We start from the raw sequence: 27,351 nt of genomic DNA on the forward strand, positions 1-27,351 counted from the left end.
CTTGTGTAACAGTGTAAATTTGCTGCCCCCTCAAAATAACTCAACACACATTAATGTCTAAACCGCTGGCAACAAAAGTGAGTACACCCCCAAGTAAAAATGTCCAAATCGGGCCCAATTAGCCATTTTCCCTCCCCGGTGTCATGTGACTTGTTAGTGTTACAAGGTCTCAGGTGTGAATGGGGAGCAGGTGTGTAAAATTTGGTGTCATCACTCTCACACTCCCTCATACTGGTCACTGGAAGTTCGACATGGCACCTCAAGGCAAAGAACTCTCTGAGGATGTGAAAAAAAGAATTCTTGCTCTACATAAAAATGGCCTAGGCTTTAAGAAGATTACCAAGACCCTGACACTGAGCTGCAGAACGGTGGCCAAGACCATACAGCGGTTTAACAGGACAGGTTCCACTCAGAACAGGCCTCGCCATGGTCGACCAAAGAAGAAGTTGAGTGCACGTGCTCAGCGTCATATCCAGAGGTTGTCTTTGGGAAATAGTGCTGCCAGCATTGCTGCAAAGGTTGAAGGGGTGGGGGGTCAGCCTGGGCTTTGGACACTGCAGACACAAACACAAAATCAAGTTTATATACGACAATGTATTACTCGAATAGGTTATTGATTGTGCAAATGCTATATGCATGTAGAACCCCTACATGCTTTGCGTTTAATATGTATTATATAAGGAATAAACATACGGTTAAACGAGCTTCATTTTGGTAAAATTCAAACATTCAACATTCAAAGATAGGGGGGGGGGGGGGGGAGGGGGGGGGGGCTACGGAAATCATTTGTTGCCTCAGCTGGTAAATACAGTAGCAAATGTTCCAGGTCATAAATTGGCTAACGTATTGGAGAGACAATCCAAAGTGTTCAAAGAAGAGTTGGGTCCACTACTGGAGAGAGAACTCCAGAGGCTGGTGGAAGACAAAATCATTGAACCAATGCAGTTTGCAGAGTGGGCAGCTCCCATTGTTCCAGTCAGAAAACTGATGGTTCTACCCCAATTTGTAGGGATTATAAATTCGCAGTAAATCCAGCTCTAGTGTGGAGCAGTATCCAATTCCCAAGGTAGAAGATTTATTTGCTCAGTCGGCAGGAGGAAAGAATTTCCCAACTGGACATGACCCATGCGCATCAGAAGATAATACTGTACAAAAATTCCAATAAGTATGTTACAATCAACATGCACAAGGGATTATGTACTTACAACAGGCCACCATTTGGAGTTGCTTCAAGTCCAGCGATCTTCCAGCACACAATAGAAGGGATTCTGCAAGACATCAAACGCGTCACAGTTTATCTGGATTGCATTCTAGTCTCAGGGGCTAATGAACATCTGCAGAACTTGGATGAGGTACTAAGTAGGATAGAAAAGAGTGGACTGAGGCAAAGAAGGAGCAAGTGCGAGTCCTTGGGAGAAGTAGAGATATTTTTAGGTCACAAAATTAATGCCATAGGATTACAGTCGAAAGACAGGTCCTATATTATGTTTGAGACAGCTGGCATTGTAGCCGTGAAATCAGCTAACATTATGTTCCATGTAATGTTTGCGATATCCAGTTATTTGTTAAACGCTAACGCATTGCAATGTTATAAACTACCTCCTAATGGGCCACCATGCATCTCCATTCAGCCCGTGTCCTGTCAGCTAAATGTAGCATAATGTCACTAATAATTATTCACATGTTCATGCTTTTAATAAATCTTTTTATCCTGACACTGTATCAGTGAATTTAAACTAATGCCTGCATTCAGAGAATAAGGGGTGTGTGTGTGTGTTCAGGAGTGCACCTTAGCACTTATTAGTCATGGTCAGACAGTGTTTGAACTAAACACTCTCTCTCTCTCTCTCTCTCTCTCTCTCTCTCTCAGAGGAGGATGCCCTCCAGGAGTTTTTAATTTTATAGGTTTTTTTTTTTTTTAATTCTCTGGGTTTTTAAAAAAAAATAAAAATCACACCATGGTACTGAGCATGTGTACTTTTGGTGGTATCGTTACCAACGACTAGATTTTTGGTATCATGACATCCCTAATATGTAAGGAAATAGGATGAACTCTGCATACAGGGAAGCTTAGTTTTATGGGGGACTCGCGTAGTGGTTCCACCTCCGCGGCGTGCGGCTCTTCTAAGACATCTACACGAAACCCATCCAGGAATTACCAGGATGAAAGGCCTGGTGCGTAGCTATATGTGTTTGCCACACTTGGATGCAGAGCTGGAAGCATTGGTCAAATCGTGTGTAGTCTGTCAGGAAAACAGAAACGCTCCGGCAAACGCGCCACTGCATGCGTGAGAGATACCAGAGCAACCATGGAGAAGGATTCACATTGATTACGGTGCACCGTGGATGGGTAGAATGTTCTTGATCGTGGTAGAAGCATTCTCAAAATGGATAGAGGCTTATCTGTTAATCAAGTCTACATCCACAGTTACCATTCAGTGCTTAAGACAAACCTTTAGCCAACACAGGATACCAGAAGTAGTGATGTCAGACCATAGCAGTTTTTTTGTTTTTTTTTACCAGTGCTGAATTCCAAGAGTTTATGGAAAGAAACGGAATTAAACACAAGCACAGCACCCTACCATGCATCTTCCAGTGGTCTGGCTGAAAGGGCCGTTCAAACATTCAAAACCCTGATGAAAAGAGTGCTGGAGAGTCCATTGAAAAAGCTAGGCAAAGTGCTGTTCAGTTACCGAACGACGCCACAGTCGACCACTGGCAAATCAGCCGCTAATCAGCTGTGTGGAAGGAAACTGGTCTACACAGGGTCTCATTGACATACAAATAATTGAGAAAAATGGTACCATGACCAACATGCAAAGGAAAGATATCTCGTGGTGGGTGACCCAGTGTATACTAGGAACTTCAGCTCTGGACCTACTTTTATTCCAGGAACAGTTCAGAAAAAGACTGGTCCTGTATGGTGCACAGTAGCATTGGGAAGTGGGCAAGTAGTGCACTGACATATTGATCAGGTGAGAGATGGGCACAATGCAACATCCGTAGCACCAGAGTTGTAAGACACTTCACGGCCAGATGTTGCCATTCCAGCGCATTCTACAAAAGACTCAGGTTCTTCATTCTCTGAGGAAAGTCACAAACAAAAACTGGGAGGAACTTCTGAAGTGTCTGCATCAGAAACTTTCCTTGGGATGGAAAACCCCGAGTTGAGAAGGTCTACACGTACTAAATCTCCAAGCTATCTGAAAGATTATAATTAGTGTAGTGGTGAGTTCCCCAAACGCAGGGCAAGAATGAACCCAGGAACTGAACTGAATCTCAAGAGAAAGTGGGGCATGCAATAAGACAATGGCCCAAAACAAATAATGGTTAAAGAACAATAAAGTTATTGGTTTGAATGGCCAAAACTGAAGTCCAAGCCTATGTGCAGGACTAATAAACAGTTACTGGAAATGATTAGTTGCAGTTCTTGCTGCACAAGGGGGTCAGATCAGATACTGAAGGCAAAAGGTTCACATACTTTTGCCACTCCCAGATATGTAATATTGGATTATTTTCTGCAATAAATAAATGACCAAGTATAACATGTGTCACGTTTGTTTAAATGGGTTCTCTTTGTGTAGTTTTAGGACTTGTCTGAAAATCTTGTTATTTATGTAGAAATATAGAAAACTCTAAAGGGTTCACAACCTTTCAAGCACCACTGTAGCTGTGATGTGCAGCAAAAGGTTGTTGAGCTTCACAAAATGGGAAGTGTCTATAAGAAAATAGCACAAGCATCGAAAATGCTCATTTCCACCATCAGGACAATAATTAAGAAGTTCCAGTCAACTGGAAATGTTATGAATTAACCTGGAATTGGACGCGTGTCTATATCGTCTCAACACACTGAAGAGGACGGTTCGAGTGGACAAAACATCTCCAAGGATCACAGCTGGAGAATTGCAGGAGTTAGTTGTGTCTTGGGGTCAGAAAGTCTCCAAAACTACAATATGAAGTCACCTACATCACCACAAGTTGTTGGAAGGGTTTCAAGAAAAAAGCCTCTACTCTCATCCAAAAACACACTCAGGTGTCTTCAGTTGGCCAGACACTACTGGAACTTCAAATGGGATCGGGTTCTATGGTCAGATGAAACCAAAATAGAGCTTTTTGGTAATAAACACCAGAGGTGGTTTTGAAGCACACAGATAGGTAGCCATATGGAAAAGTACCTCATGCCCACGGTTAAATATGGTGGTGGATCTTTAATGTTTTGGGAATGTTTTTCTGCCAGAGGACCTGGACATATTGTTAGGATACATGGATATTAAATAAAAACCTGACTGCCTCTGCCAGAAAGATTAAAATGTGCCGTGGTTGGATCTTCCAGCAGGACAGTGATCCAAAACATACATCAAAATCAACGCAAAAACGGTTTACTGACCACAGAATCATCAAGTCATTTAACACTAATGATCAGTATTGAAAATATTAACATGGATATCTGAGTCTGATAATAAAATTAACTTCTACTTGCAGTCAAATTTTGTAGTGTTTAGGACATTTAACACCCTTCCGTCCAAAAGAAACCAAAAGGGGGTACAAACTTTTACACTCCACTGTATTTGGTTGAAATTGCGCTTATAGAACAACTGAACAGCAACGTTTCCATACAGGTTTTAGTGAAGTGTTTAACAATAGCAACTTGACTTGAAATGGATGATGTTTCATTAGCGTGGCCTGTGCCCAAATCCTGCACGACTGCGTATCTAGGTACACTACACACGGTCTGAACGAATGGAGTCTCTACCGCACCTAGTGCACTAGAGATAGAGATTCCATACAAGGTGATTTGGGACGGAGCCAGTGCACAGAAACCGTTTCCCTGCGAGAGGCGCAGGTGAAGCTGGAGCTGTGTGACTGATTTGTGCACCTGTGACTACAGAACTACCTCAAGTCTCCACACAGAGAGCTGTTCAAGAGAAAAACACTCCTAAAGAACAAATCACTGCGCCAGCGAGACATCAACCCTTTAACTAGACGTTCATCCCAATTCCACACAAATACCGCGGAACTACTTAGGGCTGAGAGACAGTTCAAAAAGCACTGAAAATAAAGTCACTCGGTAAACAGTTGCTCTCTGCGTCACCCAGACAGCGAGGCGGATAAACTACAAGTTCCCGAGAAGCGTCAGATTTACTAAACTAACTAGTTCACCGTTTATCCGGCGCTAAATAAACTCCCACCGAGTTAACTCAGGTTAGTACTTTATACGAAAACAGCCGCAGAGCTAACAAGCTAGCAGCTTAGTGAATAAATAAGGCCAAACGCGTTCACCTAGCCACCTACAGTCGGGTGTGAAGTCTACAAGTTGCTCAGTGCTGCGTTTTCTCTCCACTCCTGTAGTTCTCCGTCATTAAATGCGGTTCAGAGATGGCTTCCATTACACCAAGCACCAACCCTCAGTGAGTAACCCGCTCGCCATGTACAACCTGCTACCTTTAACAGACAGACGCGGTTAGTCACGCCCATGGACGCCAGAGAGGATAATATGATTGGTTCGAACGTGCGTGGTGGGTGGAGCCACGAGAGAGCGCTCTACATAGAGTTTAAATCTATTACTTCATCCCCAATGAAATCCTCTTATACAGAGACTAAGGGTCCATAGAGTAGGATTCAGTCATTATCTACATCATTTAATTCACTTGAGTGACACCTGTTTATAATAGTTTCACATAAAATCACAAATATTATAGCTTAAAAATGCAACTCATAAAAATTTTTTTTGAAAATAAATTATATATTTTGTAAATGTATAAAATAAAACTTGTGTCCTATGTGGTGGTGTAGTGGCTATCACAAGGACAGATTTAGTGATTTGTCGGATCCTAGACAAAATATAGGGATGGGGCCCTCATTTCAGTGTTTTAACATCAATATTTAAAATTTCAGCTTATGTTATTTAGCATTAACAGCAATAATCAGGCGTGTACGGGGCCTAAAAGTGGCCCTGGACTTTCTGGCCCCGAGTGGACAACCACACCCGGTCCACAATACGCCACTCATGAAGTAAGCATTCTGATGGCATTTTAGAAAAAAAACACAATTAATTAGCAAAAAGTAAAAATAAAACTTTCTTAACTATAAGTTTATGCAGCGTTTTGGGGGCCCTTGCTAGCTCGGGGCCCAAGGCAATTGCTGCACGTACGTTATCATGTTTGCCTTGCACCTCCAGTTTTGGAGGTTCAATTCCTGCCTCTGCCCTGCATCGTAGTTCTCATCGTGCTTCAGGGGGTTTCATCTGGGTACTCTGGTTTCCTCCCACAGTCCAAAGACATGCGTTGTAGGCCGATTGGTATCTCTAAAAAATGTGTGCAATTGTGCCCTGCAATGGGTTGGCACCCTGTCCTGGGTGTCCCCCCACCTTGTGCCCTGAGTCCCCTGTGAGTCTTGACTCTGTGTAGGAAAAATGGGTGGATCTATGTGTCCTGCTCTAAAAAAAAAAAAAAAAAAAAAAAAGAACCTGTTTGAATATTAGTACTTGCAAACAAGCTAAAGTGTTGTGTGAAGTGTATTAAAGAAGACAGAGCACTTGTGAATTTTAGACTTGACTGAAAATCACTTACACACAAACAAACAAAAAACCTCAAAAGTGTAAACTCTGGGTTTAATTATCTGTCCAGTGAAGTATTTAGCAGAGCATTTATCTCCATATCAGGTGTGTTATACCATTACACTGAGCAGACTGACCTATCATAACAATCAGCATATAGTCTCATATTCCATATTCTATTATATACTAGCAGTATTATTTAACTGAAAGTCAAAACTTTTGCTACTAAAACCATGCAGTAGAACTGCTCGATAGAAATAACATTGCTCATGTGACATCCTATTAAATGTAAATATTATGTACATGTACTTTGGCTAGTTGTTTTTTTCTCCATATGGTTATAATGTTCCCAAGACTAATACATCACAGGTATTCATCATGTATACATAAGATGGACTACCATAACAAAATGAGCATAAAGTTCAAGTCATGCACAGATGTTTATAATCGAATAATTTTCCTATATGTCACAAATGACCAAATAGTCTTCAGTAATTCCAGACAGCATGGAGAAAGTTAAATAAAGTGAAGTGAAGGATATAATGGATGCCTGAAGGGTTGCATAAAACAACTCAAAACTATGACTACACAATAAATTGATGGGATTTATGTGCATTAAATTGTGTTTTTATGAAACATCTTAAGAAACAGGGGAATAATGTCGACTGAGATTGATTACTTAAAGTGAAAAACAATAAGAATCATTTTATAATAAATAAATAATGTACAATGTAAAATAGATAAATTATTTACAATAACCTGATTGCATAAGTGTGCACACCCTTAAACACATTTAAATTTTATCACAGCATTTCATCTTTTTGGATAAGAGTAGATCAGTTTGGAGCGTCTTGATTTAGCAATATTTTGCCATTCTTCCTTGCAAAAGCATTCTAACTCCGTCAGATTGGCTGGACATCTCCTGTGCACAGCCCTCTCCGGGAAACCCCACAGATTTATGATTGGATTTAGGTCTGGACTCTGACTGGGCCATTCCAAAAGCTTGAACTTGTTTTGGTGAAGTCATTCGTTTGTTGATCTGGAGGTTTGCTTGGTCGTTAACATGCTGAAAGGTGAAATTTCTCTTCATCTTAAGTGTTGTAGCAGAAGCCTTAATGTTTTGTACCAAAATTGACTGATATTTGGAGTTATTCATTATTCCCTCCATCCTGATTAAAGCCCAGGTCCAGCTGAAGAAAAACCACTCCAAAGCTCAATGCTTCCCTGTGGGGATGGTGCTCTTTTGGTGTTGCGTGTTTTTTTTTTTTTGCCAAACATGTTTTTTGGTTATAGCTAAAAAGTTAAATTTTGGTCTTGTCAGGTATCATAACATTATTCCACATGGTTTTGGGAGATAAAAAGGAGTAATTTTAGATGTGTAATTCACAACCTTAAACTTTTCATTCAAAACGTTGCTAAATGTTTGAGATTTTTCTTTATTCTCTCGACCATATAAACCATAATACTTAAATACTTAAGAGACGACAACTGAATTTATTTGTGATATTTGTCTTTGTACGGAATGAATGAACACAGGATATTCCAGGTGAAACCATCAGGGTTGAACAGCATTAATAGGCACTAGATGGGACAGTGATGTGAAGTTTAAATAGACCCTGTAATGCAGCCTGGCTGGGGTTTTAAGGTCATGTAAAAATCCACTTAAAAATGATATTATATAGAACACGGATACATTCATGGCTCATTTGTTCACATTTAATCCGCACTGAATCATTTGTCAAGTACTGAATAGAACCCATATTCTGTTCATTAAAATTTACTCCAAGTACGTGCATACCATGTGTGTAAAAAGAAAATCAGTACCATCATGCCCTTCTTTAGAGATTTTATATTGATTAGTTTCACTTGTCCATTTGCTCTTACTATGTTAATATTTACGAGGGGCATCTACACACAAATTGTGTTTTTGCTTTGTGCAGGATAATAAAATACATCAAAAAGGCACTCGGGATAAACATTGTGTACATGGACTTTTTAATAATGCTGTAAAATGATTAGCAAAAGGAGACTTCATAATCTTGCTTACAAATCAGAATATATAACTTCAAATAATAATAAACACAGGAAGACATTTCTGTAACCCATCATTCACAACAGCCTTTAAATCTGTTTGCTGGTCCATCTGTAATAGAAAAAAATTATACATGCATACAAAAATAAATTTCCAGCCCAGCTACACATTTGAGGTTTCATGCTAACTGCAGTTCTACCTGCTTTTTATAGTTACAGGTGTGAGTCACATTTCTTCTGTCATATTCTGCAGAGAGCATAATAAAGCACACCCTTCTTTTTCCCCCTGGTTTCACAAACAATGCTTAAGCCTGGTCCCAGACTAAAATGTATGTTTGAGCTGTTTTAACTGAAAGCTACTTGCACGGACGGATCTTAAAACACGTCAGTGCCATTGTTTTATCTCAGGATGTGCACCAGAAATATTTTTTTCTAAAGACACGTTTATAAAAGCTACTGAAATGTCCTAATTTATTGAAGATCTAATCCTGGCTTAATGTAAACCCTGTCTGTGAAACCGGGCCTTTATCTTCTAGTGAAGGAGAAGAACATTCATTGAGCCTGTAATAAACTTTTAAACAATCTTTAAATAGTAAAAAATTAAGGACACTAATGTAGTAACCGCTGAAAGTATCATGGTGAATATAGTCACAAATAAGGTCAAATATTTCACAAGACCTTGAGCGGTGATAGTTGTGACTTTCACAATATAACATCCTCTACACAACACCAGCAACGATGAACTAAACCTGTTCTGAGACCAGGAGCTATGTTGAAAGAGAGAGCAGCACCTTGCACAGGAAGAACCTCTCCTCCTACTCGTCAACCCCATCATACTTACACTTCTTGCAGCATAACTGGACTCACCTCTGTGTAGCACAAGTCAAACCACTGAACAGAAAAAGGTTGGTGGGTGGACTACAAGACACAGTCACACTTTATTTATAATAATAGAGTGTTTATTCAGAGTCGTACCATCACCTCTTGGGAGAGGGTGAAGATGGCTACCTGTGTTGGAGTGTGATGGAGAACAAGATCACTGCAGCACAAGCACCATGGCCAGAAACCCTTTTGACCTAAAAAAAAGAAAAAACATGTTTGGTAAATCATGAGGCTGTCTAACAGAAATTAAATCAATACATAAAAACATGACAAGCATTCTGGCTAGGTCAGCTGATGGAGGACAACATACCCCAGCCCACTTAGCTTCCACATGACAGCCAGGAAGTCTTTCTTGGTGGCCTCCAACACAGCCAAGCACTGCATGTGGAAAACAGCACCTCAGTAAGAATCTGAAAATAAAAGATCATCACCTGGGGCTCACAGAGGCCAGAAATGCTGCTTATGTAGAAAGTGTAAAAGCAACTCAACATCCAGGTCATAAACACACACTCAGCAGGAATATAGATTTATAATCTGCGGCTTTAAACGTTTGGGGGAAGGTGCACTTCCTAAACATGACCACACGATGGCAGTCAAGATCCATCCAGAACACCACGCAGCGCTGCTATTTTATTTATTTTATTTTATTAATCACCCTTTCTTCTTCTTCTTCTTCTTCTTCTTCTTATTATTATTATTATTATTATTATTGTAGTATTCATATTAGCATAAGATTAGGACATAATTTCTAAAAACTCAGTCACACCTTCATGCTACCTCTGTGCATGATGTCAACGACGGTGGCAAGGAAAAACTCCCTAAGATGTTTTAAGAGGAAGAAACCTTGAGAGGAACCCGACTCAGAAGGAACCCATCCTCATCTGGGTAACAACAGATAGTGTGAAAAAGTTCATTATGGATTCATATGAAGTCTGTATGGCCTTAGGAGCAGCCGTAATCCCAGCAGTCTGGAATTAGAGAAGATTTGAGCTCCATCCAGAGGCAGAAAGGATCTGGATCTCTAGTATCTCCATAAATTCGTGGGGGGGTCGGCGAAAGGAGAGAGGGAGAAAAAAGATAATTATGACTGCGAATTAGTAGAACAGAATCTAGTCAGGGTAGGCTTGAGTAAACAAATACGTTTTAAGCTTAGACTTAAACACTGAGACTGTGTCTGAGTCCCGAACACTAATAGGAAGACTGTTCCATAACTGTGGGGCTCTATAAGAGAAAGCTCTTCTCCCTGCTGTAGCCTTCACTATTCGAGGTACCATCAGATAGCCTGCATCTTTTGATCTAAGTAGGCGTGGCGGATCATATAAAACCAAAAGGTCGCTTAGATATTGTGGCGCGAGACCATTTAGTGCTTTATAGGTCAATAAAAGTATTTTATAAATCAGTGTGAGATTTCACTGGGAGCCAATGCAGTATTGATAATATCGGTGTGATATGGTCGTATCTTCTAGTTCTAGTTAGGACTCTAGTAGCTGCATTCTGGACTAACTGGAGTTTATTTATATTCCTACTGGAACATCCAGACAGTACGGCATTACAGTAATCTAATCTAGAGGTGACGAATGCATGAACTAGTATTTCCGCATCATGTAGTGACATTATGTTTCTTATTTTAGAAATATTTCTGAGATGAAAGAAGGCTATCCTAGTAATATTATCTACATGTGCATCAAATGATAGGCTGGAGTCAATAATCACTCCAAGGTCTTTAACTGCTGCACATGATGAAACAGAAAGACCATCCAGAGTAACCATGTGATCAGAAAGAATACTTCTAGCTACACGTGGGCCTAATAAAAGTATTTCTGTTTTATCAGAATTAAGTAGAAGGAAGTTAATTAACATCCAACATCTAATGTCCTTTACACATTCCTCAACTTTACTAAGCTTCTGTCTGTCCTCTGGCTTCGCTGAAACATACAACTCTGTATCATCAGCATAACAGTGGAAGCTAATTCCATGTTTACGAATAATTTGACCAAGGGGTAGCATATATAAAGTAAAGAGCAGTGGGCCTAAAACAGACATGTACATGTATTTCATCAACACTGCTACGAGCTTATTTTTTCCCCATAACAATAATATAGCCTTATTCTCTGTTTACTCAGAAAGACTATAACTTTATTCTCAGTTCCTCTCCTTAATTTCAGTCACTTCCTCACTGAAACCTATAATCAGAATAACTCCAAAGCTCAGGACCCAAGTCTTCACTCTAAATCATGTGTCTAGAACACAAGCTCTGAACTCTTATCTAACACATTTGGTGTTTTATCTGCTCTAAAGCACCCACCTCAGCTCGTGCAGGCCGCTTAATTAGCTGATGACTTGAATCAGGTGAGTTTGGTACAGGTTCTAATTGAACACCCTCAGGAGTGTAAAGAAGCCTTTCTCTAATATCTTTCTTACCGGTTCAACTCCAACTTCATCACCACCCCAAGAAAGCACTGCATGTTAGTAGTGTTCTGGGTCAGTATCTAAACTGATAGTCTATTCACACACACTAGCACTACTACACTTCAGATCCAGTATTTCCTTCTCTAATGTAGTGGGTTCATAATAAAACTGCCATATTTAATCATGAGCACCAAAAGTCATGTTTATTCTCATCACTGCTCCTGTGTAGCTTAATATGTTCCGTAGGAGGCCTCGACTATTTCACTCGAGAATATCCACAAATAGGGAAGATTACAGAGATAAATGTAATGTATACATTATTACATTAAAACAACGATTATCAAGGGAGAGAAAGAAAGTGAGTTCTAGACCTCTGACCTGTACATGACGTCATCAAAGATCTTATGGTTCACTGCTCCAATTTAACTGTGTGTGTGTGTTAGGGATGCACCGATGCCGATACCAGTACTCAGGTGTCGGCCCGATACTGTGTTCATGTACTCGTGCTTGTAAAACTACCCCGATACAACCGCACCGACACCACTTTATGACAACGTGACATAGCCTAACCTCTCATATCAGCAAATCGTCACACGCACGTAATGCAACACCGCTAGCTTTAGCCTCAGAGTCACCGACACTGACTTTCTTCAATTTACTTTCTGTCAGTGTTATCTTTTATTCCCAACATGACCTCAGTCCTCAGCAGACAGAGGAGAAATCATTACGTGACTGAGGAAGAAAGTGTGTGTCCTCTAAGTCAGGGATTAAACACCTCTGAGAAGGTTTATAAACTTTATAAAGCGGAGTTTGTGGAGCACGGAAGCATGACAGTGATGCGGTCGCAAGCTGCTCAAAAGGTTTAGTTTAATTTAAGTTTGTAATTATATGCTGTATCTGCGAGCTTGCAGTGTAAATTCTGTCGGAAGTGATGTGTTAGTAACTGGTCACGCGCGTTGCTGGTCACGCGCGTTGCTGGTCACGCGCGTTGCTACAGAGTGTAGCGCGAGTAAGATCTGTAATGTCTAATTCACACATTATGATCAAAAGTAAAATCATGTCTAAAGACACAGAGATACAGAAACCACAAGGTGCAGTGAAAGTGAGATTTTATTATTCATTTAGGACTGGAGTTTAATTCTGTGCTTTTTGTGCATCCATATAAAATAATGCTATCTATCTAACTATTTATAAATATTTATATATATTTATCTTATATAGTTAGTTTACATTTATATTATATAAGTACTTATGCATTATTTTTTTTATGGATTCACAAAAAGCACCGAATTAAACTACAGTCCTAAATTAATTATATATATATATGTATATGTGTGTGTGTGTGTGTGTGTGTATTGGGTTCTTTTCTGTTTTGGACAAACATCTGTGTAAAGTTTTAGTCTGAATTTGTATTTGTAACACTCAGTTTGTGGATTTTATTTTAAATAAACAAAAGAAGGCACTGAAAGTTTGCCCCGCCCCCATCAGATTAATCGACAAAATAATTGACCAATTAATCGATTGTGAAAATAATCGTTAGTTGCAGCTCTAATAATAAGCTGTATCATGAAATTGTTTTTTTTTTAAATAATAAAAACACCTTAATTCTTTTCAAAATAGAGTTGTCTTTGAGAAGAAGAATGGAGTGTAATATAGTGTGAATCATAAAAATTCTATTTCATTTCTATTTGTTTACAGAAAGACTTCAGCAATAAAAGCAGCATTTTGCTGTAGTTGTTAAGGGGCCGTTTACACCACAACGTTTTCAAATAAAAACCGAAAACTTCTGATGCGGTTTGGCTGTTTGTTTCCATGACGACGGCGTTTCGGGGCCTGAAAACTTTGGAAAACGGGTTTCAAAGGGCAAGTTTTTGAAAACGATGCCGTTATCATCTCCGGTAAATCATGTAAATTATTATCCAGAAAAACCACAGCTCCTCCGTTTACTTGTATTTGTTTACAGCGCGGTCTTTCCCTCATCAATATGGCGGACACATACAGTTGGTACGTGGTTAAAGAGAGTGTCGTGTTTATACAATAAACCAGTATGTTTATTAGAAACTACTGTCTGCAATATATAAGTATATCATATCAAAGTCCATATAACATGGCTATCATACTTAAAGCGACTTATTAACCCTAGAATGCATGAACCAAAAAACCTACACAAATGCATAAAGTGGGTCGAAAATGAACCATACTGGATTGGATGGTTTTCTTAATTAATTTGGTGTCCAATTTAAAATAATTATTTGATATAATGTATGATACACAAATGCCTGCAGTCCAGACCTTTCACCAATTGAAAACATTTGGTGCTTCCTGAAATGAAAAATACGACAAAGAAGACTGAGGACTGTTGAGCAGCTAGGATTCTGTATCAGACACAAATGAGACAACCTTCCTCTCCCAAAACTCCAGCAACTGGTCTGCTCAGTTCCCAGACTTATACAGACTGTTGTTAAAAGAAGAGGGGATACCACAGTGGTAAACATGGTCCTGTCCCAAATTTTTTTTAGACGTGTTGCTGCCATCATATTCAAAATGACCTTATTTTTTCCTTAAAATGGTACATTTCCTCAGTTTAAACATTTGATGTATTCTATGTTCTTTTGTGAATAAAATATGGGTTTATGAGATTTGCAAATCATTGCATTATGTTTTTATTTACATTTTACACAGCATCCCAATTTTTTTAGAATTAGGGTTGTAGAAAACAAGGCTTGGATGCTAGAAATGCACTATAAGATTTTACAAAGAAACAAAGAAACAGAGGGGTATACGTAGACAAACTAAACAAGAGCTAAAGAGTGATAATCATATGACTTGCTCAGTATCTTTCTGTGTTGTTCTTTCCAGCTGTAGTGCTTTTGAATGCTGTTATGGTGGAAAGTATAAGGAAGGGATTTGATTATCCAGTGTGGCTTGGGGAGATTGACACTTGTATACAATCTTTTTAGAATCTGTCTCAGTCTGGCTCATATACAGAAAAAAATAAAATATTTGGTTATTTGATTCAAACAGAAGCAGATGTTTGTCTACTATATGGAACTGAACTTTCAAAACAAAATCATAGGAAGCTTAACAACCCAAAGTTTAATCATTTATACTCTGCAACCTACAATTCCAAGCAAAGAATTTCATCGTACTGGATTATGTGTTACGTTATGTGTTTACAGTACTTTTCTGGAAGCCCGGGTCTAGAATGTGAAACATATCTGAAATATATTTTACAAAACATAATTTGTTACTTAACTCATTTAAATGTGGCAACCCCAAAAAATGGTGGGTGGTGATGAAGCTAAAAGGAATATTCTGAAATGTTTTTAGAGATCAGGTATGCAGATTTTGAGGAATGCAGAAAGTTTTTAAATGTGCAAGAATGTAAAGTGTAGAATTTACACTGATTAATTTCTCAGAATTTGTTAGCGCTTCACTGACTAATGGACTCTTACCCAGTCACTGACTGCTGATGGTTGGCGTGCTCTAGGTAGAATGACTGTGCCATATTCTTTCTATTTTTGTCCTACTACAAACATTTTTCGGGAAAACACTTGTGGCAAGGTGGGTGTAGTCGGTGAAGGAGGGAAACAAACAAACAGCACATACACACACTCACTCAGACACACACACACACACACACACACACACACACACACACACACACACAGAGGGTTCTATAGTTCCACAGGACATCATACCACCAGCAGCAGTCTGGACTGTTGACACAAGGCAGGTTCATGCTGCTGATGCCAATGTCTGACCCTATCATCTACATGTCACAACAGAAATCAAGATTCATCAAATCAGGCAATGTTTTTCCATTCTTCAACTGTCCTGTTCCAGTGAGTCCACGCCCACCCACGAACCAGTCTGTCCATTCTCCTCTGTCCTCTCTCATCAACAAGGTGTTTGTTTTTCTCCACCATTCTGTGTAAACTCAAAAGATTGCTGTCTGTGAAAATCCCAGATCAGCCTCTAAAATTCTCAAACCAGCTCGTCTGGCACCAACATTCATACCATGTGGCCTTAGGAGGAATAGCAGTACAATCTTCTTTACACTAACAATTATCCTGCTTACTTTGCTATCGATGACAACAGAGCATCTAACATGAATTTCGACTCATGTACTGCTACAAATCCTCAGTATAACCCATGGTGGAGGGTGGATTGTTGGCGGTGTATGATATTAGCAGTGCAATCGTCACTAACAGAGGCGACTGCTGTTCAGAACAGATAAATGGTGCTGAGATTCACATTGGCAACTCCTTGGTTAACAACAACCCCAGGTGAAATATAAAAAAAATAATTTATATAAAAATATCGGCCTAAATGAGTGAGTTTATTTATAGAATTTTATTAACATTTTAAAAAGCTTGCTGAATATAAGGCTTTGCAATCTGGTAACAAATATTTGTATATATTTACAACTCTAATGGGGCATTACAACATTCCAGTAAAATTGTTCTTTATGCAATATACATAATTATAAAGCACTTTAAGACTTAATAAATATATTGTGAAATATTTTAAATGGCATTAATTAATGTTTAAATAGTCACTAATAAGTTTATTGTAGTATTGCTCATTTAGTATTGTACACTTTATTTTACTGAAGTATAACTCAGCAACATTTAAACAAACAGAAAATCTACGTAAAATATATTACTGCAGATCTTTATCTGATTGGCAAGGACATTTTTAATTGTATAAATTGTGTAATTCTGACATGTAAATTGACAAGGAATGAATTACTACTTACTGAAAGTAGTTCTGGCTACATGCCAAATTGCAGGTTTAAATGAATGCTCTCACTGTAATACGTTAGTCCTATAATTAAAACTTATTCAAGGACATGGATGGATATTAGAATACTGCAGTATGTCTGTCGCTCTCTCTCTATCTCTCTCTGTGTGTGTGTGTGTGTGTGTGTGTGTGTGTGTGTGTGTGTGTGTGTGTGTGTGTGTGTGTGCTATACAGTAACTACATAGTAACTTAACTACATAATAAATTTTCTCATCTTCCCTCCAGTCAATGGGGAATCCGTCTATTTCTTAGAAGGAATAGTGACACAATGCCCTGCGATGGACTGGCACCCTGTCCAGGGTATACCCCACCTTGTGCCCGATGCTCCCTGGGATAGGCTCCAGGTTCCCCGTGACCCTGAAAAGGAGTAAGCGGTTGAAGATGGATGGATGGATGAATAGTGACACAGTATGAAGCACAGAAGGGTTTAATTAGGAAGGTTTTTATTTCATTTTATTTTCCTTTCATGGGAAATTCTTTAGAATGGAGGGCTGCATTTTTCTTATTAACTTTGGGGGAGAAAAAAAATAGAGGGTGGTGCATGAATGACTGTCTATAGCTGCTATAATGTAAGGGATAACAGGAACTAACTTGTTTCACAGGTGTTCTGTAACATTAAACATTACTATAAACTGAGAAAAAGTATGATGTGTCATTCTTTAATAAAATAAGAAATTCTTCTGCACACTCTGGTATGAAAATAATCAACTTCAGGGTGGTGACAGATTTATTAAACATTATTAACTTTGGATTTAACTTAATATGTAAAACTAAATACAGTTCCCCTCATTTCTCTCTCTCTCTCTCTCTCTCTCTCTCTCTCTCTCTCTCTCTCTCTCTCTCTCTCTCTCTCTCTGTGTGTGTGTGTGTGTGTGTGTGTGTGTGTGTGTGTGTGTGTGTGTGTGTGTGTGAACATGCGTGAGTACAGTGGAGCGAGTGAAACGTGTTGGTGAGAGTGTGCGTGGAAGACTGAGGTTTTTTTCAGTTTCTTTCTCTTATTTTCCCCTTCTACAGTATCTCACAAAACTGAGTGCACCCCTCACATTTTTGTAAATATTTGATTATATCTTTTCATGTGACAGCACTAAAGAAATGACACTGTGCTACAATGTAAAGTAGTGAGTGTACAGCTTGTGTAACAGTGTAAATTTGCTGTCCCCTCAAAATAACTCAACACACAGCCATTAATGTCTAAACCGCTGGGAACAAAAGTGATTACACCCCTAAGTGAAAATGTCCAAATTGGGCCCAATTAGCCATTTTCCCTCCCCGGTGTCATGTGACTTGTTAGTGTTACAAGGTCTCAGGTGTGAATGGGGAGCAGGTGTGTTAAATTTGGTGTCATTGCTCTCACACTCCCTCATACTGGTACATGGTATGGTACCTCATACAACATGGCACCTCATGGCAAAGAACTCTCTGAGGATCTGGAAAAAAATAATTGTTGCTCTACATAAAGATGGCCTAGGCTATAAGAAGATTGCTACTACGAGAATAAGCTCATAGCAGCACTGATGAAATACACATACAGTACAAAAAAAACACACACACACAAATAGAGAATGTGTTTAGCATTTTTTTTTTTTTTTTACATCTGCACATAATTATTAGTTTAGCAGCTTTTTTAGAATAAAAAAAGTCATGTATAAGTCTATATAATGAGTCTTTATTGGTCACATGTACAGTGAAATTGTTTTCTTCACATACTCCAACATGTCAGGAGGCTGGGGTCAGAGTGCAGGGTCATGATATGGCACCCCAGGAGCAGAGGGTTAAGGACCTTGCTCAATGGGCAGCTTGACAGTGCTGGGGATTGAACCCCCAACCTACTGATCAGTAAGCAAGAGCATTAACCGCTAAGCCACCACTGCCCCAGGGTGTGGGAGTGAGAGGGGGTATGGGGTGAGAGATGTGAGAGAGAGGGAGATCGATCGACCAGATCGATGTTTAGAGTGTTTTGCTCCGCTTAGAGAGACCGAACTAGCTACATTAAGAGAGAGAGAGTTAGTTTTCATAGCATTTACTATTTCTTACCCCACTGTTTTCTAACTACTACAAATATAGACTTCTGAACACCGCCAATAAAAGCTTAATAACAGAATACTGCAATTTTTGGGAAATTGCCGTTCCCGATTTTGGCCACACGAGGGCAGTCACGTCCCATCCGGCACAACACACGACGCCGCCTAAAACAGAAGGTAGGTTGTAGGTATTGTACTACTACTACTGATTCTAGTAATGACGTCAATCAAAGTAATTAAATACGTAATGAAAGGTGTTGTCTATATAGCTGACCTCATTTTCCTACACAGTGAGTTAAAGGCGCACAACTATCAGAATCCCAGTTCATAATTGTGTTTGATTGGCCAAGTAGAATAAAGTGTACCATTCTTTTTGAGCTTATTGGACATTACACATTGCTGTAACTATCTCATTGGCACTACTTAATTGCTCATAGTTTATTTGACGAATGCAACTGCTGTGACATATTTTGCCAACCTTAAACTCAGCTGTCATTCTGGAGGTGCAGTTTTGGTTGATGCATCACATTTAGGTTCAAACACAGTGCGTATGGGAAAAGAGAAGGCCAGTGATTAGACAGTGTGAAGGTTGACTTTGTATTCCTACTTGTGTGTGATGTTTGTTATGTTAGTTTCTCTTGCACAACTGTCGAAGTGCATATGCTTTCCTTGTGAGTGACACTTTTTAAGAATGAGATGAGGGTTTGAGACAATGTAGCTAATTTCGACCTTCAAGAGTCCATTATATCGTGCATTTGCGAGAGCTGATAAAGCAAGGCCTGATAGTTGTGTTTGCATTCCTTTCTGTGGTGCTTGTAAGTTAGTGAAGTACTTGTGTGGTAGAATGTGGACTGGCTTCAAAGTGAACACAGACATTGGTGCTGATCCGCTGAATGCTGGGCCTACTAATAAAGGCTTGTGCTGCTATGTGTGACCTGTAGTTGCAGTGGACGTAGGACTGTAGTATATACGGGCCTTGAGTCCAAAAGGACGTGCTCAAAAGGAACGTCTTGTGTTTGAAACAGTAATGTCAATGTTGTACAAACACAGACAGCTTTTTCTAACCTCCTTATGCTGATGAGTGTTTGGCTGTATGCTTTACTATGTATGTTTTACCCAAAGTTCCTGACTATTGTGTTGTACTACTACTACTACTACTACTGCTGCTACTAATGGAACCAAAACATTAGTACTGATAATACTAATAATGTTTTGTATCTGTATGTGTGTATTTAGAGAGAGAGAGAGAGAATGGGGAAGAAGAAGACGTTAGCAGGTGAAAAGCAGTGCCTAGTGTTTGTTTTAGAAAAAGAGAGCTATTGTGTGACCGTTGGCGTTAGGCCCGCCTCCTCGCCTGTTCTCAACTAGGTCCTGTCGAGTGTGGATAAATAGGTGGGCGCTGAGCGAGAACGTTTATTGAGCGGTTTGACTTCGAGAGCAGCATCATGTCTGGCAGAGGCAAGGGTGGTAATTAATACTCTCTTTTTGCAAGTGGTGTCCTCGTTAGTAATTTGAAACTAAAGACTTTAACGACAACAACATCAACAACAAAAACACCTTTAACGAGGTGATAATTATCGCCACCCGGGGTTCGGTATGTCACTCCGTGGGGCCTCCTCGCCGTCGGCGGGGAGGCACTGGGTCAGACTACGTTACAGTGGAGAAGGAGAAGCGCCAGACAGGTCTGAAGTCGGAGTAAACCTTTTAAGTAGTCAATGGATATCGACTACAGATGTGTACTCTTTTATTGCAATGCCTAACAGAAAAGAGTATGAAATATGTTTTACCAAAGAACAGGCACTACAAACATTTTCTCAAATTTTTAATAATAATACAGGAAGTGAATTCTGGATAAACGGAGATGACTACATCAGCTCCCCAAGACGTAAAGAGCATTGTTGTAAAGTTTTGGACTGGGAGAATCGCTGACTCGGATGTAGAACAATACCTCTTAAGGTTTGGTGAGATACTGACCCCTGTTGACAAGCCGCTGGACCAGTTCGGGATATGGTATGGAGTCAGGAGATATAAAATAAAACTCAAGAAAAACCCCGACGGAAGTATACTGCAGATACCAAATTCCATTTCCATGGGACCATACAATGGAACGATTACATATCCCGGCCAAACAAAGCGATGTTTTATATGTAACGATTCCGACCATCAGGCAAAGGACTGTGAGAAAACAAAGTGCTGGAAATGCGGAAGCTTTGGCCACAAAGGAAAGAGTTGTAGAAACACACAAGTATGTAATTTATGTAATGAAACTGGGCATATATATTTTCAATGCCCAAATTCTTACAGCTATAAACTAAGAATGCCGAAAAATCAAAAAGACATTGACCAGAATGCAACACAAAACGCACATAACACAGAGACCAAAACAAACGATAAAGAGGATAACAACTGGGAAGAAAATAAACTACACACAAGTGAGGACGACTCGACATCTGGGAGTGACTCAAGCAGCACCGATACCGAAGACAGCGAGGACTCTGAGAGCAGCGACGAATCTCTGACCCCGGAAGGGAGACGGAAGACACCGGAAGTACCTGCTGGAAGCAGCGGAGCATCTCCGCGCAGTCTTTCGTCTGTGCAGAGACGGCAAGCATCGGAGTTTCCTGCGCTATCAGCTGTAGAAGTCGGCGAGACTCGGATCGGCTCAACCCCGGAAAGAGGTCTACAAGCCCCAGAGGAGCCTACGTGCTCAGAGGGAGAGACCGGAGCGACCCAGATCATTTCTACACCTGCAGGAAGTCTACAGGGCCGAGAGGAGTCATCGCATCCAGCTGGTGAAAGTGGAACAACTCGGACAATCGCCGACAACACAGGTGACACTGCGGACACTCCCACGCTGGCGAAAGGTAAAAACACTTTAGACTATCCATATAAACGCCAAAGGCGAAAGAGGAATTCTCCTGGAAATGTTGACACTGCAAAAAAGGTTAAGGAATGATGTATATCGCCTAAGGTTAAATTGATTTTTCCTATATAATTTAAAAAGAAATGTGATATATGTCTGCAGGAATTAAGGTTAAATGATGTGGATAATGTTGAGAAAATGTGGACTAATGGACACGCAATAATATCTATCGGAGAAGATCCTTCTCTTAATTTTTATGGTATTTTCAAATTTAACTGTTGCCACATGTAATGTTAGAGGGATTCAGGCAAAAATGAATCAAGTAAAAAAGTTAAATATATTGAGTGGTGAACATCTTGATATTTTATGTATACAAGAGACCAGATTAAGCAGTTTTGCAGACGTACAGGACGCTCAAAGTTTATGGATCAAAGGTCCTTCAATCTTTTCAATAGGTGAAAGTAAAGCTGATGGTATTGCGACCTTATTTTATAACAATAAATTTAAAATAATTAAGAGCCGTGAAATAATTCCTGGTCGATTAATGTTTATAGATGTGTTTTATTGCACAAAAAAAATTAGAGTAATAAATGTATACACAGCACAGGATACTGTTGGTAAAATCCGGCTTTTTAAAAAGCTTAAAATGCTCCTGTGTGTCGGTTTCTATACCATTGTATGCGGGTGATTTTAATACAATCACAGATGATAATGATAAAATTTCTTCCAAAATATGTAAAATTAGGAGAGAAGGTGGTGTCCTTAAATCTATAATGAATGAACAGCATTTCACCGACATATTTAGGACATTATATCCAGAGAAAGTGCACTTTACAAGGTTTGATAAAACATGTAAAACTAGAATTGACAGGATATATATTAATAATAATTTTGAGGCAAAATTTTATACAACAAAACTTTTGGTGGAGTCGGACCACTTGACAGTTATATGTGGCATTAGATTTAAAAATGAAGAAAGAAGAAACTATTGGAAATTAAACACACAAATTTTGAAAAGTCCTTTATTGATTATAGAATTAAAAGAAGAAATTAATAGGATTAAAACTTTAGATATCCTCACTACCAATTATTGTGATTTGTGGGAAGTTTTTAAGATCCAGATTAAAAAATTTCTTAAATACAAATGTCTATGTTTTAATAAAGAAAAAAATGAGAAGTACAATACAATTATGACACAATATATAAACCTAAAACTAAAAAATACAAGAGATGAAAGTGAGGAAAACAACTTAAAGGATTTGAAAAAAGAGATAGAAACTTTAAATAATGAGTTTTTACTGAACATTCAAGTCCGAGCAGGAATAATTTCCGATGACCTTCTAAATCAAACAAAAGCAATTTCACTATTTAATAAAAGGAAAGAAGCCCAATATATCGAAGCCATTAAAACAGATAATGGAACTATAGTGAAAAATCCTAAAGACGTCAGAGATGCTGTTCGGATCCTTTGTTCAAACATGTACAACTCAATTGAAATAGATAATAAACTTTAAAAAATCTTTTTGAATGTAAAAAATAGTGTTGACCCGCCTTCCAAGAGCTTAGGTGAGGAAATAAAAGAGGCTGAGGTTGTTGATGCCATTAAACAATTGAATTTAAAAAAGTCTCCAGGGAAAGATGGTCTCCCATCTGATTTTTATCATGCATGCGCCATAGATTTGGCTAAATTATTAACACAAGCTTTCAGTGATGGGATCGCTAGAGGTTACACGCATGACTCGTTCTATGAAGGCGTTTTATCCTTGTTGTATAAAAAGGGTGAAATGAGTGATATCAACAACTGGAGACATCTCACCCAAATGAATGTCGATTATAAGATTTTTGCAAAGACCATTATGAACAGGATGAATGACTATTTGGACGTAATAATAGCTAAACAACAAACGTGCAATAAAGGGAAGATTTATGTGGGACAACTTGAACACATTAAGAGAACTAGTTTTTGATAAAAATGGTGACAGTTTTTACATTGTGGCTTTGGACCAAAGAAAAGCATTTGACTATATATCAAGAGACCATTTGTGGGAGATTTTAAACTGTATCAATTCCCTGAAAATTTCATAAACATGATTAAATGCCTTTGTTAAATCGACGGTTGAAGTAAATGTTAACGGTTCTTTGACTGAACCATTTGAAGTTATGCGGGGTGTAAAGCAAGGGTGCCCTCTGAGTGCAGCCCTATATATTTTATCTATAAACCCACTTGTACAAAAAATCCAAGATGATCATAGACTTAAGGGTCTTCAAATAGGAAAGACAGAGTCGTGATCTCTGCTTATGCTGATGACATAACTGTATTTGTGAAATCTAAACAAGAACTAGACATCATCTTTGAATATTTTAGCGAGTATGAGCAAGTCTCTGGAGCCTCCTTAAATAAAGCTAAAACGGAATGTGTCTGGATTGGAAATGAAAAAAAAAAAAAAATTCCCAGAGATGTCCCAGAAGTTCAGCAATTAAAGGTTTTAGGTATGTTTATAGATAATAATGGCTGTGTCGACCATAACTGCTCAAAAAACGAAGAAATATTACAAGATGAAATTGATGAATGGAAATCGTGTAATCTAAATTATAAAACTAGAATAAATATTATAAAAACTTTTCTATTATCAAAAATACTGTTTTTATCATGTATCTTACCTCTGGCAGATGTATGGGTAAAAAGACTTCATAAAATATGCTGTAATTTCATATGAGACACAACTCGTGAGGTTACAAAACGTGAGCTCCTTTTTAAGAGAAGGGAACTGGGAGGCCTTGGGGCTGTCGATATATCCCTAAAAACTAAAATAGCAGTGTGCAAAAATCACGAGTGGTATTGCCAGGCAAACCGAATGGATAAGGAACATCTCCAACTGGAAATCTAAAAAAGGTCCATCGAGGAAAGGAATTCCGTATTATAAACTGATGTTTTCCGACTTCACTAACAAATTTAAAGATCTAAACATCGATTGGGTGAAAGACTCGAGCAAAGAAATATATCTTTTAATTGTTGATCGAGTTTATAGTAACCCTGTGGCTTTCAGAAATTTGGAGGAAGACCAAAACAACGAATGTCTCCAAGATTTACAGAATAAAATCCTATCTGAACACCTGAGAGATACAACTTGGTTAGTCGCTGTAAGAAGGCTCCCAGTAAGAGCGGTTGTAAAATGGAGCTGTTTTGTAAAAACCAGTAAATGCCTGATGCCTAACTGTAATGAAGAGGAAACACTCGAACATTTCCTGTTAGTGTTATCGCTCTAAAGAAACATGGGCTAAATTAAAAATCATTGGTCTCAATATAGAAATAAATATGAACTCAATTTTCTATAGCATTTTTAAAGAAAATTGTAGCAAGACTCAGCATGACTTCATTTGGTTCATAATATGTTTGACTAAATCTAAACTCTGAAAAGCAAGAGCCAGAATGACTATAAATCAAACGTTTATATCCAGTGATGTTGTATTCAAAGACATTCAAAAAGAACTAAGAAGATTAAAAAGCAGCACATCTTGGTTTAAAGACTAAATGTGACTCTATTTGCGTGTAATTGTACTTTGACTATGTAAGTTGTTTTTTCCCTTGCTTTCTGAATATGACTTTTTGTTAGATTGTACATTTTCCATGAATTCAATAAAACACAAAAAAAAAGCAAGGGTGGTAAAGGACTCGGCAAAGGAGGCGCTAAGCGTCACCGCAAGGTGCTTCGCGATAACATCCAGGGGATCACCAAGCCGGCTATTCGCCGTCTGGCTCGCCGTGGTGGTGTAAAGCGTATTTCTGGTCTGATCTATGAAGAGACTCGCGGTGTGCTGAAAGTGTTCCTGGAGAACGTGATCCGCGACGCCGTCACCTACACCGAGCATGCTAAGAGAAAGACCGTGACCGCCATGGATGTGGTGTACGCCCTGAAACGCCAGGGACGCACCCTGTACGGCTTCGGCGGTTAAACGCTCGAACACTGAACGACGCGAACACAACGGCTCTTTTAAGAGCCACCCACATGTCTAGAAGAAGAGCTGTTCCGTGTGGAAAAAGGAGGCTTTTACTTTCGTGAAGCATAAGGCATCAAACGCTGTACAGAAGTAGCGTAAGTGGTAGATCTATTTGTATTTTTTGTAATTAGTTAATATATATATGCACATTATTAAATATTACACAAAGGCCGTCACCAAGTACACCAGCTCCAAGTAAAGCGCGTTACCGCCGTCTTCATCAACCCAACGGCTCTTTTAAGAGCCACCCACTTTTCATACAAAAAGTACATACTCTCTCGCTGTGTGTGTGTGTGTGTGAGAGCGAGAGCGAGAGAGAGCGAGCGCGAGCGAGCTAGCTAGCTAGCTGGCTGCACTCCCGCAGATGTTCAGGCTTTTGGATAATTATAGCAGTCTGCTAAATGCAGAGATGAGTAAATCTAATCAGGGTTGTAGCACGGTTTCTCGGGGTTGTATAGTCTGTGCTGCTAAAGGCCCAGTTTGCATTGCTCAAAGTTATTCGTATTAAGATTGTAGCAACAGGAAGTAGTTGAAAATGGTTTTCTAGTAGCACCTAATCATTCTAAATCAGGGGTGCCCAAACTTTTTCCTGTGAAGGGCCAAAAATCAAACTTGATTGAGGGCTGTGGGGCAAAAGTAAATGTTGCATTATACCAAACTGTATTATATTAAAATTAAAGTTGCCATGGTTCTCATTTATCACTTCATAATATTTACAAATAAATAAATTAATAGAAAACGTTAGTCTGTATCTGCTTCACTAATGCAGTTTTATTTTCAGAGTTCTATAGTTCAATGAAACTTATAGTATGATTAAAACATAGAACCAATCCCATTTATAATACATGTTCAATACCTAATACAACTATTCAAGCTATAAGCAATACAGCCACATGCCTGCAACATCAGTGACCTCTAATGTGACACATGAAGCTGGTCTTTATTTTTCAAATTTTTTTCCAAATTGGGATGCAGTGGAATTACTATCAAAGTCAGGATATTATGTAGGTGAGAGTCAGTTAGTTTGCATCTCAGTTTACACTTGTTTAAGTTCATCAGACTGAAAGTCTGTTCACAGTGGTAGGTACTGCCAAACAGAGACAGCATCACTTGTGCCTGTTTGCACATCTGTACCTGTTTGCTGGGACACATTTGTAGAAGTCTGTCAAGGGAAGGGACCTGAACTTGTGTTTGAGTTCTGAATCACACTGAAGCTCAATTGGTTCCATCTGTAGATCATCACTGACTGTGTCCACACTGATGGTGAAGGGTTGAACAAACCACTCAAAGTCAGAAGCATTGTGTTTGAAGTCCTCAAAGCGACTGTCAAACTCCTGGATAAGGTTGCTGAGAACAGCATCATACTCGGGTACCTTCTCTTTCATCATGCCTGCCTCTCTAAAACAGGGAAAATGGGCTAAATTTCCTGGATGTGGAGATGAGAGAGAGAGAGGAACAGTGTGAGACGGGGAGTGAAAGAAGAGAGAGGGAGGAAAATAGAATAAATAACTGACAAGACAAGGAAATTAAATCATGATAATTTAAGAGAACTTTGACACAAATTTATCAGCTTGATTAACAAAAAACCCCAACGCTGACAACACTGGATATAAATGCTAACTAAATATAAGTATTAATAATAACAATAACTGCACATAAAACTATGGTGAATATTATAATTGTGAATGTTACCTGCTGACAGATGTCTTCTGAGCAGCAGTAGTTTTTGTTTGAAGGCTCTGACGTGTTAAAAAAAAAAAAAGCTGGGTGATAATCTGGTCTTT

The 27,351-nt window shown here is 38.9% G+C and overlaps 1 protein-coding gene and 1 long non-coding RNA gene across 7 annotated transcripts in view; one reads left to right on the forward strand and one right to left on the reverse strand.

The window, feature by feature from the left end:
- Positions 1 to 10,158, reverse strand: part of LOC128629678 (uncharacterized) — a 19,306-nt gene extending 9,148 nt beyond the window's left edge. For 2 of the 6 annotated variants that reach the window (XR_008394029.1, XR_008394025.1), the window contains exons 1-3: positions 5,289 to 5,548; positions 1,206 to 1,268; positions 341 to 554 (exon numbers count right to left, since the gene is read on the reverse strand). This is a non-coding gene — a long non-coding RNA (uncharacterized LOC128629678). Of the gene's footprint in view, positions 1 to 340; positions 555 to 1,205; positions 1,269 to 5,280; positions 5,551 to 9,595; positions 9,664 to 9,779 lie in introns of those variants that run through there. The other 4 variants (XR_008394027.1, XR_008394030.1, XR_008394026.1 and 1 more) reach the window with 4 other exon arrangements.
- The window catches only part of LOC128629638 (TBC1 domain family member 10A), a 121,039-nt gene that overhangs the window by 77,555 nt on the left and 16,133 nt on the right, over positions 1 to 27,351 (forward strand). The window lies entirely within an intron of this gene.

This window comes from Ictalurus punctatus, unplaced genomic scaffold (genome assembly GCF_001660625.3).
Source record: "Ictalurus punctatus breed USDA103 unplaced genomic scaffold, Coco_2.0 Super-Scaffold_100, whole genome shotgun sequence".
Classification (NCBI taxonomy): domain Eukaryota; kingdom Metazoa; phylum Chordata; class Actinopteri; order Siluriformes; family Ictaluridae; genus Ictalurus; species Ictalurus punctatus.